We start from the raw sequence: 15,445 nt of genomic DNA, 5'->3' as shown, positions 1-15,445 counted from the left end.
TTAAAATACGATGGGGGTGAATACCTGGTGCAGCTGGATGTCACGTCAACAGGAACATGGCACTGAGACCATGAGTGAGTGTGGTTAGGATGGGGATTCGTTTTCTTTGTGACACCCCGCCTCCCCTAAATCATTGTTCGCTAACATATTTAATCTTGACTTAAAGCTTTCGTGACTGCAGGAATTCATATTCTTTGGGTCTTTCGGTAAAGTCACGTAGATAGGTTCAAACAAAATGACAAAAATAACAACAAAAACTACGACGTTTCGATCACAACACAAGCAATCGTCATCAGGAGAAACAAAAATAGCGGGAAAGCTGGTGAGGCAGGATGTTTTAAAATTTAAAGGTTTGAAATGGGTGTGTTTTAAATAAACCTTTAATTTTTAGTTTCATATAATTAAAGGGGGGTCACAAGGGGCACCTGGACCACCTTGTTCAGGACAGCAAAGCCTCTCACTCGACCAGATTCATGGGGGGGGGGGGGGGGCTTGGTCCAGCTTCGCTGTGAAGTCCAGATAGCTGCAAAACCAATTAAAATCAATGTAAAACTACAAAATAGCATCCCTATGTTACTATATATACCTAGCGTAGCAGTTAGCACACTGCACTACGAACCCGGCGAGTCGAGTTTAATTCCCCCCTAAGCCTCCCCCTAGGTCAGGGGTCGGCAACCAAAATAACAAGAAGAGCCATTTCTTTCCAATTCGGTACAAAATTCAGTATTTCAAGAGCCGCAATGCATCTGAGTACCTACTGTACATACGTACATATCGTCAAGAAGCAGCCCGTAAAGAGCCGCATGCGGCTCCGGAGCTGTAGGTTGCCGACCCCTGCCCTAGGTCGACTCGGCCTCAAATAAGTACCTGGTATGATGTGTAAACATCGTAACTGGGGAGACAAAGGCGGCCGGGCGTGGTGTTGGCCACCCACCACCCTCATGCACCATGCTGGCCTTCATAGGTGCTCGCTAACAGCATTTCCCCCAACAGTTTGGGGGGTCTTTGTCTTTGTACGACTGTCAATGAACTATTGTGTGTTATTGTACAGACGTATTGACCCAAGTACATTTATTATACTTTTAACTACATTTTTTGAATATCCACCACACATAACGCAATGCGTTCTCGTGGATTTTATCCGTACGTTATATACCACGTAACATTGTAAGGTATATAGTATGTACTTTATTCTATTATCTTAACTTTTTGGGGATTTAATTTGTGTATATTTTTAATGCCAAAATCTGGCTAGTTGGGGTCTGGCTAACCGTACGCATCTTTCACATTTTGCTGTACAGTACTTTACATCCTACAAGGAGCTGTCTTATATGCAAGGTTTATTTTCATTTTTGGCAGACACGTATTCATATGTGAATGATTAAACAATATATATTTTTAAATTTACACTCCTGTCAACCCACTGCTGGATGAAGGCCATTTCACTCCATATGTCGGTAACGGGGGGGTTGTTTTGACCATACTTCACCACACTGGTCAGTGTGGATTTGTTAAGGGTGGGGGGGCACCAAGAACCGCTTCAGATACCACTCGACACTGATGTTAGCTGCGGCCTGGACTGATACCCTCCCCCCCACCCACCCAAATATAATCCTGTAAAGTATTGTTTTCTGAAGGCATTAATTGTTACACTCGTAGCGGTGCACATGCGTGTGAAACCACATTCAATTTGTTACAGATTTCCAGGTGTAAATCGGGCTAATGAAATGCACACGCAACCAAAAGCACAAGTGGCTTGAATTGCCTTAATTGCCCTTGAGCGTGAATTCTGCTCCAAGTGTCTAATTATCAGAGCGTAATGCTATTAATAAGCTGTCTGGCCATAGCTTAGTTATTGCTTTTCGTTTTAACAATAGATGAAGCCTGATTAATAAAACATCTACGATATCTACACGTTTTATAAATTGAGGTGGAGCAGACAAACATGTATACTTTTTATTGTTTAAACAACGAATACGGTAATGTAATTTAGAACTGTTGATGCAGTACACAGTATTGTGGAATTATACAATTATGTTGTGTTTGTGTTGAGCGCATAATACACAGGGACTGTGCTGCATTGGCCCAATGCTCCTAACTTTAAATAGCCGTGATCTTGAACTTGAATGGGTGAACGTGGATTAACTGCTCAGGGTTATAGCTGTGACACTTTTGCGCATTGGGCGAACGCTATAAAACAGCCGGTGCTTGGTCAGGGACTTGGTCTTTCCCATTGTGATGTCGCTTATCTCGTTTCATTCTGCGCTTCCCATATACATCCAAGGTATCTGCTGCAACAGCATACACAGTAACGTGTGCGTTGCATTGGCGAGACACAATACAACTGGGACAATACACGGGACTCCACGGTAAGGCGAGCTTTTTGTGCGTTCACTTTTTATATATTTACGTGTACGTTACATGGTGTACATTACGTATTGTACAACACTATTGCTGTATATATTTTTAAAATGTTTTTAATTGTTATAGTTGTTTTCTTCCATTGCGAGCCTTATTGTAATTATTAATTGTCGGAAAATGTAGAACCACGTCTTGGTTTGTCTCTCCGCATTCAATGACATATTTTGTTTTATTCTGTTACCCTATTTTGCTTTTAAGAACAATGTGTTCCAGAATGTATTTTTTTAAACTGCGCATCCTGGACCAGTTTCAAGCTTTTTGGGTCTCATCGGCAGTCAAGCTTGTCACAAATGTACAGCTGGGTTGCGCAGCAATACATGAGTGTTTATTTTATACTGAACTAGTTTTACTACCCGGCTTCGCCCGGTACTTGGATTCACCACGCCCGGCCGCCTTTATCTCCCCAGTGGCGATGTTCACACACCACACCACTTACTCGTTTGAGGCTGAGTCGACCTAGGGGAGGCCCAGGACCGGTTAAAATAATCGTCACCGGTGGTGGCCGTGAGCGGGAATCGAACTCGGGTCGCCGGGTTCGTAGCGCGGCGCGCTAACCACTACACTACAATGCGTTACGCTTCACGTGCGCGGGTCACGTGACAGATGTGACGTCACAGCTCACTTGCCGTGCAAAAAATATATGCATTATTCAGATCCCCCCCCCCCCAAAAAAAAGTCTATTTTTATAATTTTTGCATGGTGTACAGTCTGGAAAGTACCCACATGGCAAATTTCCAGTTTATTGCATGTCCGGAAGTACACTAAACATTTTGAACAGACACACATTCACGACTTTGCCTTTTATATATATGGAGATAATCATGAAGATTTGTTTTTTTCTTGTCGCTGTGTTTCCCCCGGGTCTCCCTTGCAAGAAAGACCACGCAAATTCGTGAAGCGTTCCATATTTTTGTGAGAATTATTTAATTATGTTTTCTTTTTTTCTTTTATTATTTCCATTCTACGTGACTTTACCGAAATAACCAAGAAGAAGAAAGACCTTTGTTTAAATGAGGGTTACACCATGTAGCACTTTTCATGCACAGTGCATTAATTGGTTACAAGTCACAATGTCTCCCTAATGAAATGAAGATCAAGGCGTTGCTCGCCACTCGGTGGCTCTGGTTAAGTGGTGGAAATTCCACATTCTTCTTGAGAGGGGCAGACTATTATATTGTTGCCGAAAACAGTACTCGTAGGGTGCGTGATCCACATACCGTCACCATGCCTCACGGTCCCGCAATGCAACAATCCATGTGTCTCGAGCGTAAGAGCTGAATTCACCACTCCCATCTCGGCAGTGGCTTTACTCTTGGGCATAGTCCTCCCTTTTTTAACTGCCACTCCTCCGTTAGTCTCGACCACCACCTGCCCAGCATAAGCTCACTTACATTTTGTTAGCGGTCAATGTTTGTGTCTATACAATGGGTATGTTCTCTCCTCTTATTTGTTTCACAGTGTAACTACAGGCATGCACCTCTCCACGCTTCTTGTTCACTTTTCAGCCTTCGTACCGTATTTCTAGTCAGTGTCCATTGCGTGTTTCTGATTTAAAAAAAAGTGATTCTTTTGGCATTTTTTTTTATAATTCCTTTCATTTTGGAGTTCAGTTTTAAAATAAAAATGACTCCACGCTGCTCTTGTATGCCATTTAATTGTAACTTTTAACTGCGGTCTACCTTCCAATAGGTGCCCCAAGTATAGATACGTGCACTCCAGGGACGTACGGTCAGGGGAGGCAGGGGAGGCAGAGCCTCACCTGTCATCTCCAATGAAAATAGCTGTGACGAAAAGTAAAAAAAAAAGAATCAAATAAAGTAAATATTCAGATTTTCCACTGATTTGTGTTATAAATGCCATTTCTGTATGATTCCAATAATTTTTCTAGTCAAAATCGCCAAATTTGCGGAGCTCCGCTGCAAATAAAGGAAGAGACGAGAGGTGAGGCAGCGACGAGCTCAGCCTCCCCTCTGATTGCACAACACCTCAGTAACTGGATGGAGCGCGGGCAATAAGCGCGTGCCTGTTACTATCTCAGTATGTCACTAATGTAATGTTTGTAGACCCCTTCATTTCATGTCCTCACCTTCCATACTCCAGGTAACTTATTTCACGTATGTGTATAAAGATATTTAGGCTCGCTGGTCTCGTCATGAAACTGCAATGAAAAAGCACCAGGGGAGGCAGCTATCACATCTGCCTCACTCAGTGAGGCCACGCCCCCTCCGCGAGGCCACGCCCCTCAGCGAGGCCACGCCCCTCCGCGAGGCCACGCCCCTCCGCGAGGCCACGCCCCTCAGCGAGGCCACGCCCCTCCGTGAGGCCACGCTCCCCTCAGTGTGTGAATCTGGCTCTGACACGAGCCATTGCCTCCCCAGCCATTGACCTCACCGCACGTCATTGGTGCACTCTGATGTGTTTTCCAGTTGTGCTCCACCTACACATATCCACAGTTGTTCAGCGGACAACAATGATTTTCACAAAAAAATGGTCATGTCCTACAGAATGACAGAAGGACTTAATTAAAAAGGCTGCAGCGTGGGGCTCATGCTAAAGATGAACAAAGTAAAAGGCACGTTCCACAAGTACGCCACTATAGTGTGATGGTGCACAATTTGAACTTTGCACAAGTTTTAACGCCCTTCGAGTGCGTTCCCCTGCATGTGTCATCAGGCTGTGGGTTTCACCGTGTGCGTTTTATGGGCTGCGTGGATGAGGCATGTCTCTATGGGTGCCAAAAGAGGCACCGCACCCTCAGTGTCTCGCAGCCGCATCAACTGCGACGCTGGTGCCTGCCGGAACATGTTTTTGAAAGTTTTTTTTTTAAATGAATCAATCCATTCATATATTTTGTTACATTACATTGTGTTTGTCAAGTTCTGTCAAAATGCCTTCTCGAGCTATCATCCTTATCATTTACTACTTGATGTTGTGCCTCACACTGGTATACAAGCCCTCAAGTGCCAATGAATTTAAAGAGAGCAACTAAACAAAGCACTGCACACAGGCAGAAGCACGCATGGACTTAGAATGATGAACATTTAAACAAAGACAACTGGTAACGTATTACCCTGGAGTGAATTCGTAAACGAACGCACAACAAATTGAGAATATTGACATTGTGTGCTTAAAATGTACCAAGTGTTGTACAGGGTTTTCAGTTTTGAACCTCTTGTCAAATTGTTGTACACGTAGACGAAATTATACAATCTCTGAGCAGATTCCGTTGCGAAAGGTGTTGGTTGCAGAGAATGCTGTGGTCGTGATTCTCAAACGGGAGTGAATGCAAATGAGTAGGCATGCCATGCTTCACCGCCATGTTGCTCCTGCCAGAACGTTGATTAATCGTCACTGTTCAGAATCACTTATCGATTCAAGAAGTTTTTCTTTTTTGTCTTGTTTTTCCAAAAAATATGGTGCACTTCTGCGGCCGTCTGGAACGCTCTTCCTTCCGATGTTTGGAAGCCACTGGAGCTGTGCACTCTTAAATTAATAGAAACATTTTTTTTTTAGAAATGCTTTTTGTGTTTAGTGTGTTGTCCTTCCCTTGCACCTTCAATTATCAATGTTGGAAACATATTGTGCGAAATAAGTTCAACATAGATTGTTTCTCTTTTTCCCCCTTTTGCTATCGCTCACTGCATTCTGAACCTAGGAAACTGAATTTGATTCCTGGCCATTGCTACCCTTATCGGCGAGTGATATTGGAAGCATTCCTGGGTTCCCCTGCCCCTTCACCAATTATACACTAAACAGTGTGGTGAAGTACAGTCAAACAGCCCCCCATAACAGTACGGTGTGGAGAGGCATTCATACAGCCATAGATTGATACATTTCTGTATATTCTTTTGGTCTTTTGGTAAAGTCATGTAGATAGGTTCAAAGAAAATAAAAATAAAATAACAAAAAATAACAAAACACTCAAATTTGTTTTTATTTTCTTTGAACCTATCTATGTGACTTTACAGAAAAACCCAAAGAATATGATTTCCTGCAGTGACAAAAGCTTTCAGTCTACATTTCTGTGTAGTTAATACATTTCAAGCATGTTTTATAACATTCCATCGAACCAGTGGAATGAGATGTAACTGGTGACTTCTGGATTGCAAGTCTGGTGCGTTAACCATTACACCACAGCAGCATCCCCCCTAATGATTTGAATAAATAGGATGGTAACAATGTATATCCAGGTGGTCTAGTGGCTGGAGTGCACAACCTCTAAGCAGGTGGCGAGTTTCTTATCGCCATCGGAGGGAGAGCAACAGGTCGCTGGCTGCTCAAGAAACTGAGCTAACGTAACATGAGTACCTATGTGTGGGAAGTCAAGAGGGGTCTCATGGAATTACTTTGTCCTGTCATAGGAATGTAGAATGTTAGCCATCAGCTCAGATCCATGGACAGGAGAGCAGTCCCTTTTTCCCATCCTTGTTTGATCAGGAAACCCACTTGTGGTTTTTGAAATGTTATCGTAAGAAGTGGCATAGTATCATGAGCCGCATCGTCATCGTCATTGGCCATTGTCTATGTATGTTGGGTGAATGTCTCCCCACGCTGTTGTTGTCCATCATGGCCCAGGGCTCCTCCCATCCATCTCACACTTGCACATAGAGCGATCGTTTTGCTCCATCTCCGTCAAGTGCGATTCCTCCAGGGTGAATACGATGAGTACCAGTTTTATAGAAAGTCAACAGCATTTGTATTTTTGGCATCACATGGCTCCGTCACTTGGGTCTACAATATCTGACCCGCAGTCGAGAATTCGGGAGATCCCTGTGTCAGCCAGGTCCACCGCAAGCCTGGAACAAGCACCCACTGCACTGTTCATGCCTGGAACAGCCAACGGGGCAAGGCTTGATCTACCTGGCACCCTGGCATCTTGTGGTCGGGGTGCAGCCGCACCCTTCACCACAGGTGTCCGCGGTCTTCAGAGGCCCCTTGTACACAATTCAGGCTCGCTTTGAGCCTTCTCCCATCAGTTGAAATGTTGGCTGGAAATGTGGCCACAGCCATGTGGGACGAATAGAAACCTGGCCCAATGCTATACAAATTGTCGACAAAAAAAATTAACCAATGAGAAAGAAATACCGAAAAGCATTTCCGGATATAAATAAATAAACAGCAACAAACACAATCTCCTCATGTATTATCAAATTATTTTCTTCACTATGGTGACCTAGGGTCGATTCCCAGCCACATCTAATGTCAATTGGGTGAGTTAACACTGGCGCTAGATATACAGGCAAAACTGAGGTCACGTGGGTCGGGTCATGTGATTGAGGGGCGTCCTGCATGAGAATCTTCACGTGTTTTTTTAGGGTGGTGATCCCCAACCTGTGGTCTTCTCAAGGCTGTGGGTAGGTCTACAAAACTGTTGCAGATTTAATTTTTTTCGCAAAAAAACACGTGTTTCTTACTGCATGGTAGTCTGTGAAAAAATGTCGAGGATGGACAGCGATCTGTGGGTCCATACAGCATGGGAAGAAGCGGCACTGTTTTAGGGGATGAAGCTGAGTTGGGGATGGATCTCTTGTCTCTCACTCCCCACCTATCCACCCATCCCTCTGATGTTTCAAAATTTGAGTTTAAATGTACAAAACATGATCTTTGAATTAGCACACGGTGTCTGTGTCATCTTGTGAATGGGGGGGGGGGGTTATAAGCATTGCATGGGTGGCACTTGTCTGGGGGTGTCGTGTAACATTGACCATAAAACGTTTGCAACATAATTTATAAGCGTAGATACATTGCAGCAAGATGTTATGGTTAGTCTGTCTAATGTGGCAAAGTTTAACATGATCATAATGACTCTGCACCTCCGATTGACACGGTTGGCTACATAGGGTGCTAAAGAAGTTCAACATAGATTCAACTTGCAAATCATAGGGACCTAACTGTGGTCTTGATTATGCAGCACTGAAATTTGTATGAACTCTGTTTGTCTCGACTTCATATGGTGTATGAATTCCAAGTATTTCCTGTAATGTCCTATTGTACATTCGCGGTTAACATGTAGCCTTTCATCCTACTCTTTTATCAATCATTCCATGCTTTTACAAGTGTTGGGGTGGAGTTTTCGAGCATTTTATCAGTGGTTAGCGCCCTGCGCTCGACCTGCGATCGATTCCCGGCCACTCCGAGCATCGTTGGCAAGTAATATCTGAACTGGTTCTGGTTCCCTCTTCCCTCGCCCATGCTGTTCGGTGTGGTTAAGTCTAGTCATAACCCCTTCATGACCAATGGTGGTGGGAAGGCCTTCATCGTTCTGTAAATTAACAAAGTTGTGCATATTATTTATTTAGTTTTCACTATGAAACGAGTACCATGTTGATAGGTCGGAACTGAAGGAGCCACATTCGACTCTTTGTACTGTTGCTGTGCCAAGTATCCAAACACATCAACAGCGTCAATGCAGTCCGCAAACTTAAGCGTTGCATTGTGCTGTGTTATAATACAATGCTTTATGCGCAAGTGATGCTACTGGGACCTCCGGTTGTCAAATGTATTCGGTAATTTCAATTCGACAAAGTGGCTGTTTATTCTGTATTTATCATTCCTTGCACGTAATTCAGATGAATACTGGTATTTACCTCTGCCAAGCCCCAAATACTTGTAGAGAGATGTACAATCGTTTCTGTGTCATAGCAAAATTAAATATCACCCCAGTTCTTTACTTTAAACAAGCTATACGGAGTGTGGTCCTGGAACATTGGAACATTAGTGCCACTGTTGTGTCTTTGCTTGTATGAGGGACTTGTTGATGCATTTTTTGTGTTGATGCTTGGCAGTGGATGCTAGTTCATGACTCCCATCAATTCTCTTTTATGAAATCAACTGCCTACGCTTTTGGAACTAAGGGCTCTTCATTCACAATTTTTTTTGCATGAGTCAAAAGCAAACTTGTGTTCGGAAGAGAGAGATTAGCTTCTGACGGAAATGTAGACGACAGTTTGGAATACAATTCGCTTATTTTTCCATGGTGGCAAAATGCAAAAGTATCACTGGACACTTAAAGACCAACTCCAACAAATGTTGCATTCTCTGCGGTCCCGAGTTGTACAGTTGCATGACCTTAGGAGGCCCTTGGGAAGTGTGGAATCAAACTTAAGTGGTTTTACGAATTCTGTAGATTTTGTTTATACTTTTAGTGGGTTTTATATTTACAGTTGCTTGACAATCCAAATGCTGAAAGCAAGCACTATCATGAAGTAAGAGAATAATACAATTAGAGGTGCAATTGGACAGCAGCTTCTTCTGAGCCAAAAGTCATATTATTGCATGAGGTCGGCTCATCATTTGACTGGCCTGTCCTTTCAGCCCCGTTGGGGTCCACTAGTACTGTCCTCAAGTCTCTTCTCCTTCGGTAGTTTTGGTGGGCTGATCAACAACATTTACATGCTCAGGTCAAGGTTCGTGAGCCATTTGGATGGCTTCAGTAGTAGCCTGACGAATATCTGAAATGCGTCCGGTGAATGATTTAAGCGGGCAGTGGTGTATTGTGTGGCCCATCGTCTGAGATTTGGCAACTACAATCTGCCATTGGGTCCCCCCCCCCCATCCCGCCATGCTTTGTGCCAGCCGGGCTCACCTGACGCAGGCAATTGGATGGCCTTGGTTAGGTCAGAGGTTTGGAAACGAATGTCCGTGAGTTGCACGTATTTGAACCCTGCGTCGCGGGAATTGGTATCGGGGGAGATGCTTTATGTTGCGCATCCTCTGCGAAAGGTGCTATCCTTCCAGAGCTCTTGCGCAATTGCACATTTGCAACAAAAAAAAGATCACATCCTTCCACCGCTTACAGTGCCAGAGCGACGCGTGGATGTGTGTGCGTGCAAGTATGCACTTGCTTCCTGTGCGCGCTCGACGCACTGCCGAGCCGTGAGAGATAATCGTGTGCGTGTTACTCTGGTGTCCGTGTGTGTCGTCGTCGTCGTCCGTGCATTTCCTTTTTGGAGGAATGACGAGGTACGCTGTAGGAACAAAACAAAAACCCCATCACGGGTAAAAAAATAAATTCTATGTATAGCACACCGCATAGTGGAATAGTAAAAGTGCAAAATGAGGTCATGTTTACCACGAAGCATTTTTTTTAAACGGAAAACTGGGAACATAATTTTGTTACACGACTAATCTACAGTATGACTGAAATATCTATTGCTCTATGAGACCTCCTTTACCAGTAGCAAAATATAGTAATAGGTTTTTACCCTTTTATCTGGTACAAAAACTGACACTAATGATATAATTATCAGAGTTGTTTCTTTTTGTTTGCATTTTGACTGCTTGTGTTGTGGTTATTGCAAACATGATCCTTTGTATATAGGTGTCAGTTTTTGTACCAGATAAAAGGGTAAAAACCTATTACTATATCTATTGCTATTTATACCTTTACGTTTTTCCTTGTGTCTGCTCGACACAATTTCCCGATTTTCGCTGGCTACGTTTTTTCTTTCTTTCTGAGAACCATTCGCCCGTCTTCTCAAACTGCTCCGAACTTTGGGTGCTGCGCAGGCTGCTGCACGGCTGTCCGTGCTTCGTTTGTAGCAGATGCTTGCGTAATTGTGTTTGGTGGCTCTATCTTCTCCATGGAAACAAGCTCACAGTGCTGGGGTTCACACTGTCATCTCCCTGAGGTTCCCCCCCACACCACACCACCACCACCTCCTAACCCTTCTCTCATTCTCCCACCCCTCAAACTCCATATTGTGAGCGTGGCCAAATCAGTGCGTCGTGCTTGGCTTCAATGAACGGAAGGGTCCTTTTGCTCACACCAAGTCGTGCCGAGCGCAGTGGCTGTGCTCGGCCCTGGATCGCTCGGACTCCTTGTTTCTCACTTCCCCTGCGTGCTTCCTCGAAACCTCCCCCGTTGTTCCCCGTCCCCCGCCTTGCGCGGTCTGTGCGTTTGCAGGCAGGGGTTGAGAAGGGTTAGTTCCAGCTTATGAATGACTTCATCCGCTAACGGGCGTCATGGAAAAATCGGCGCGCATCCCCGCACGGGGCTGGTTTCAGGGGGGTGCCTTGGCCACGCGGTCGGGGACGCAATGGAAAGGCGGTGGATGTGCACGCGTGCGCGCACACACAGAGAGAGAGACGCACGCAAGCGGCGGGGCTTGCGGCTCCGTGCGTCCGTGAATCATTGCATAAATGAATGAATAATAAATAGGAATGCAAAATGTTGTTTTCTTTGTGTGTCCATCATCATGTGACCTGCGGCGGAAGTCTCATCCTTGTATGGACCGCCACGTTATTAACGTGTTTAGTGAAATGCGTGTCTTTTATAGCATTTCAATACAACATATTCGTGTTTAATCTCTTTCATCTTTTCAGGGGACGTATTGGCTTTAGTGTAGTTTATTTGAAGGGTAGTTAATCATGGCAGTTGTTAAATAATATCAATCAATACATTAATAGTCATTATTTATTTCATTATAGCTTTATTTTTTTAACTTATATCCGAGTTAAATATATCAAATAAAACAAACTTAAATTAAAGTTTGAAATTTGGTTCGTTTAGTGGTAAAATAACAGAAAATGGACATTGTCAGCTTTTTTTTTGCACATTTGTAAGCACTAGTCCCATGGACTTCACATGCGTCAATTATTCTTGCATTAGATGGTTGCACATAAAGCATGCAATGGTCGAAACAAAAATGCTTAGTGAATTAATTGTATGATGCTGCTCATTTTTGATTGAAGCGATTAGGTTGGTCGGTAGACGAAAGCTTGCGAGGCTTGCACATAGCACCTTTCTTAAATCTGAGGTGGTTGGCACGGGCAGTGGGTCGCTAAGAAACGCTCTTAGCAACTAAACGCCTCTCGGATGAAATTACGCTTGGATATTTAGCGCCGAAATAGAATTGAGGTTGTCAAGCCCCATTGTGGAAGAGTTGTGACACCAATACTTGTTGGCTCTAGGAACCACAGTTCCTGAAATATGATCAAAGTACGGTGTTTATTTTCCACGGCTGATGTTCAAAGCGCAAAATGTTAATGCTTTTTTTATTCCGTCAAAAAGCAATTGCGTGTAAAATAACAAAAACCCAACAACAACAACATTTTAACCATTGGAAAATGCAAATGTATTGCCCTCAATGGGTGCAGTTGAGTTGTAAATGAGTGTTTTTTGTTTACATTTGTGTTACGTAAATGCCGGTGTAATTCACAGAGTGCACAGTTTGTGTTCTTTATTATACAGTCGCTGTATTAGTTAATACCTCAATGGGGGTATTATCAAGAGTGTCTTATATATCTGTTATGGGTGTTATATTGGGTAGAATAATTTGCTTATTCCACATACATTAATCTTCCATTTACAAAAGTCAGGAATATGCTGAGGGCTCAAAAATATCAGTTTTACCTCTTAAACAACGCTGTGTGGCGGTCGCACTCGAACGGGACACACACGGCGTGCACGAACTTTATGACCAGGTGAGAGCCGATGAACAGGAACGCGTCTTTTTTTTCAAGGGAGACCTGGGGCTCTAAAACAGAACATCATTAACACCGAACAAAGTGTGCCAACAAAGTAAGGTACAAGATATCTCAATTTAAAAAATTTACAGAAGTAGAAAATTTAACGTAAATCAGTATAATTTGCCACATAATTCATGTGCATTATTAGTATTAAAAAAAACCTCGGCTACACGATAAATAACACCAGCTGCGTGCGCTGACAAGTCATTTGTGTTAACTGGCAACGTTTACAGGCTACGTTTAAGGCTCCGGGGCCCTGCAAGCAATTTCAATTCATTGGGGCATTTTTGTTAAAATCAGTAAATCTCACATTCGGATTATTACGAGAAGTGGATTTAGGCGCAGCACGTCGTGAGAAGGGATGGCAGCCGATAATCATGAATAAAATGGCCAAGTGGCATCCAAGGAATGGAACCGTGTCCAAGGGGTTTGGCAACCGAGGAGATGGAGCGATGAAGTCAGCTCTTGCGCTGGTTCTCGGTCTATTCATTATTACATCGCGAGATCGTGAGAGGTGGCGGCAGTTTTGGAAGGCCTATATCCAGCAGTGGATTCATTGGCTGAAGATGCTGATATCTTGAGGACAGCACAGTCAGTCAAATTCTCAGCATTGCCTGGACTGCACCTGCATCCATCTCTCGCCCCAGCGATTCTTGAAACAAACCTGGAGCTGGTTGGTCACTTGGCACATAGTGATGCATCATCCATTCATCACTTAAAACTGGTTTGTACACTCAAAATTAACACCAAAAAAGATTTGATTATTTCGATTTTTGAAAATTCATGTTTATAATTCACATAGCTAATGTTACATTTAGGCATATGGAGAGAACAAAAGTACAAACGAGACATAATACATTTCTTATACATAAGAGATATTTGGCGAGACTTTTTAAAAAGTTTAATTGTGAACCTTAATCATGACTTCATTTATTCACAGCTGGGGAGCAGGGGTGGTAGGGGAATAGTGGGCAATTGAAGACACTCATTGACACGTGGGTTTATTCTGCCAGTTGATGATGCTTCTAAGTTTATGCTCTTTCTTTATGCTTGGAGTGGATTTGCTGATTTCTAAAATGGACAGGTTGTACTCAGAGACAAAATGAGCTAATATTCCCCGTAGTTACCTTGCATATTGATTATATCCGGTACTGCAGTGTGAATGTTTATATAAAAAATGTGCTGTAAGCAATACCCACCAACCTGGCTGATTTTTGTTGTATGCTGGCGATAGTTAAATCCGTAAAAAAAACAATGTTTAGGTTTTTAAAACAAAAACAGCATTTAGTTTAAACTTTTTGAAATTCGGTATAGAAGAAAAATTTGTTTAAAAACCATCAAGAGCCTGCTGCTTAAATTGGCGATTCATGTCATGTGAAAAAGGACCACAGCCTGAAGCATCATCGATTATATATAATTTATCTGTCTTTCTTTTAAGGCAGCGTTATTGTAAAATGCATTGAGGTTTTTGTTGTTAGGTCTTTAGGGTTGGCAAGTTTGTGATAGATATCATGTGGGGAGTGGTTCTGTAGTGGTTAGCGCAATGCGCTATGAACTCGGCGACCCAAGTTCGATTTCTGCTCACGGCCAACACCAGTGACGATTATTTGAACCGGTCCTGGGCCTCTATGAGTACCTGGCGACCCAAGTTCGATTTCTGCTCACGGCCAACACCAGTGACGATTATTTGAACCGGTCCTGGGACTCTATGAGTACCTGGTATAGTGTGTTAACATTGCCACTGGCGAGACAAAGGCGGCCCTGGCTTGGTGTTGGCCATCCACCCCCTCGTGTGCCATGCCGGCCTTCACTTGCCCTAACAATCTGTTAAAGATATATGGGAAATCTTTGTCTATGTTGTAGGTATCGTGGGCTCTAAGCGAGTCTTTTTTGGTAGGGGAGTGGGAAATGTAGATTTCTTTTCAGCAGCCTTGCACACTCCGTTGTGAATCCACAACTTGTAAAACACGGTGCACGTTGTTCTCCATCCATCCCCGCACAATACAACTGCTGTAATAAACAATCAAGTACTGTTAAAAACAGTGGTTGCAATGTCTTCGCCCCTGAACATACGCCAGGCGGATATTTCAACTTAATAAGGGAACATTTGGTGCGTGTTCGACATGTGTACAGTGTGCAACATGGAAGTAAAAATGGGGAAAGGCCTTGCTTCTCCATACACGAGGTGATTTATCATAGTCGGTTTACATGGTGTGTTTAAACATTGTCCGAAATCTGAGTGACACGAGGTGCCCCTTGAGCCTGTATAAGTCATGGTCACCAAATAAATACGATATTTTTATGCACATCTCCGTCCATCTGTCTGAAGAGTGGGTGGTGGTGGTGGTGTGGAGAGGGGAGGCACAATAACTCTCGTAAGGATGATTACAATTTGAACCAAACTGTAGTACTGTATCAAGTATTCTTGCTATTATGGACTTAATAGAAAAACCGGCCACATTGATCAAAGGGTTTCCAAACACTAGGAGACAAAATCCAGCGGTAAAAGGAAGCATCTCCTCCTGCCCTCCTGATGGTATAATTTCTTGCTCGA

General features: G+C 43.4%; 1 protein-coding gene across 7 annotated transcripts in view; it reads left to right on the top strand.

Moving 5' to 3' along the window:
* The window catches only part of LOC144727809 (glycerol-3-phosphate dehydrogenase, mitochondrial-like), a 76,674-nt gene that overhangs the window by 19,103 nt on the left and 42,126 nt on the right, over positions 1–15,445 (top strand). For 2 of the 7 annotated variants that reach the window (XM_078606943.1, XM_078606954.1), the window contains exon 2: positions 2,285–2,369. The exons of the other annotated variants lie outside the window; for them this stretch is intronic. The gene's annotated coding sequence lies outside the window, so the exon portion shown is untranslated. The remainder of the gene's footprint in view (positions 1–2,284; positions 2,370–15,445) is intronic. 7 annotated transcript variants of the gene reach the window in all.

The sequence above is a fragment of the Lampetra planeri genome, chromosome 2, assembly GCF_965212315.1.
Source record: "Lampetra planeri chromosome 2, kcLamPlan1.2.h2, whole genome shotgun sequence".
In the NCBI taxonomy this organism is placed as follows: Eukaryota; Metazoa; Chordata; class Hyperoartia; order Petromyzontiformes; family Petromyzontidae; genus Lampetra; species Lampetra planeri.
The sequence above is the reverse complement of the archived record's forward strand: the minus strand, read 5'-3'. Positions and strand labels throughout refer to the sequence as shown.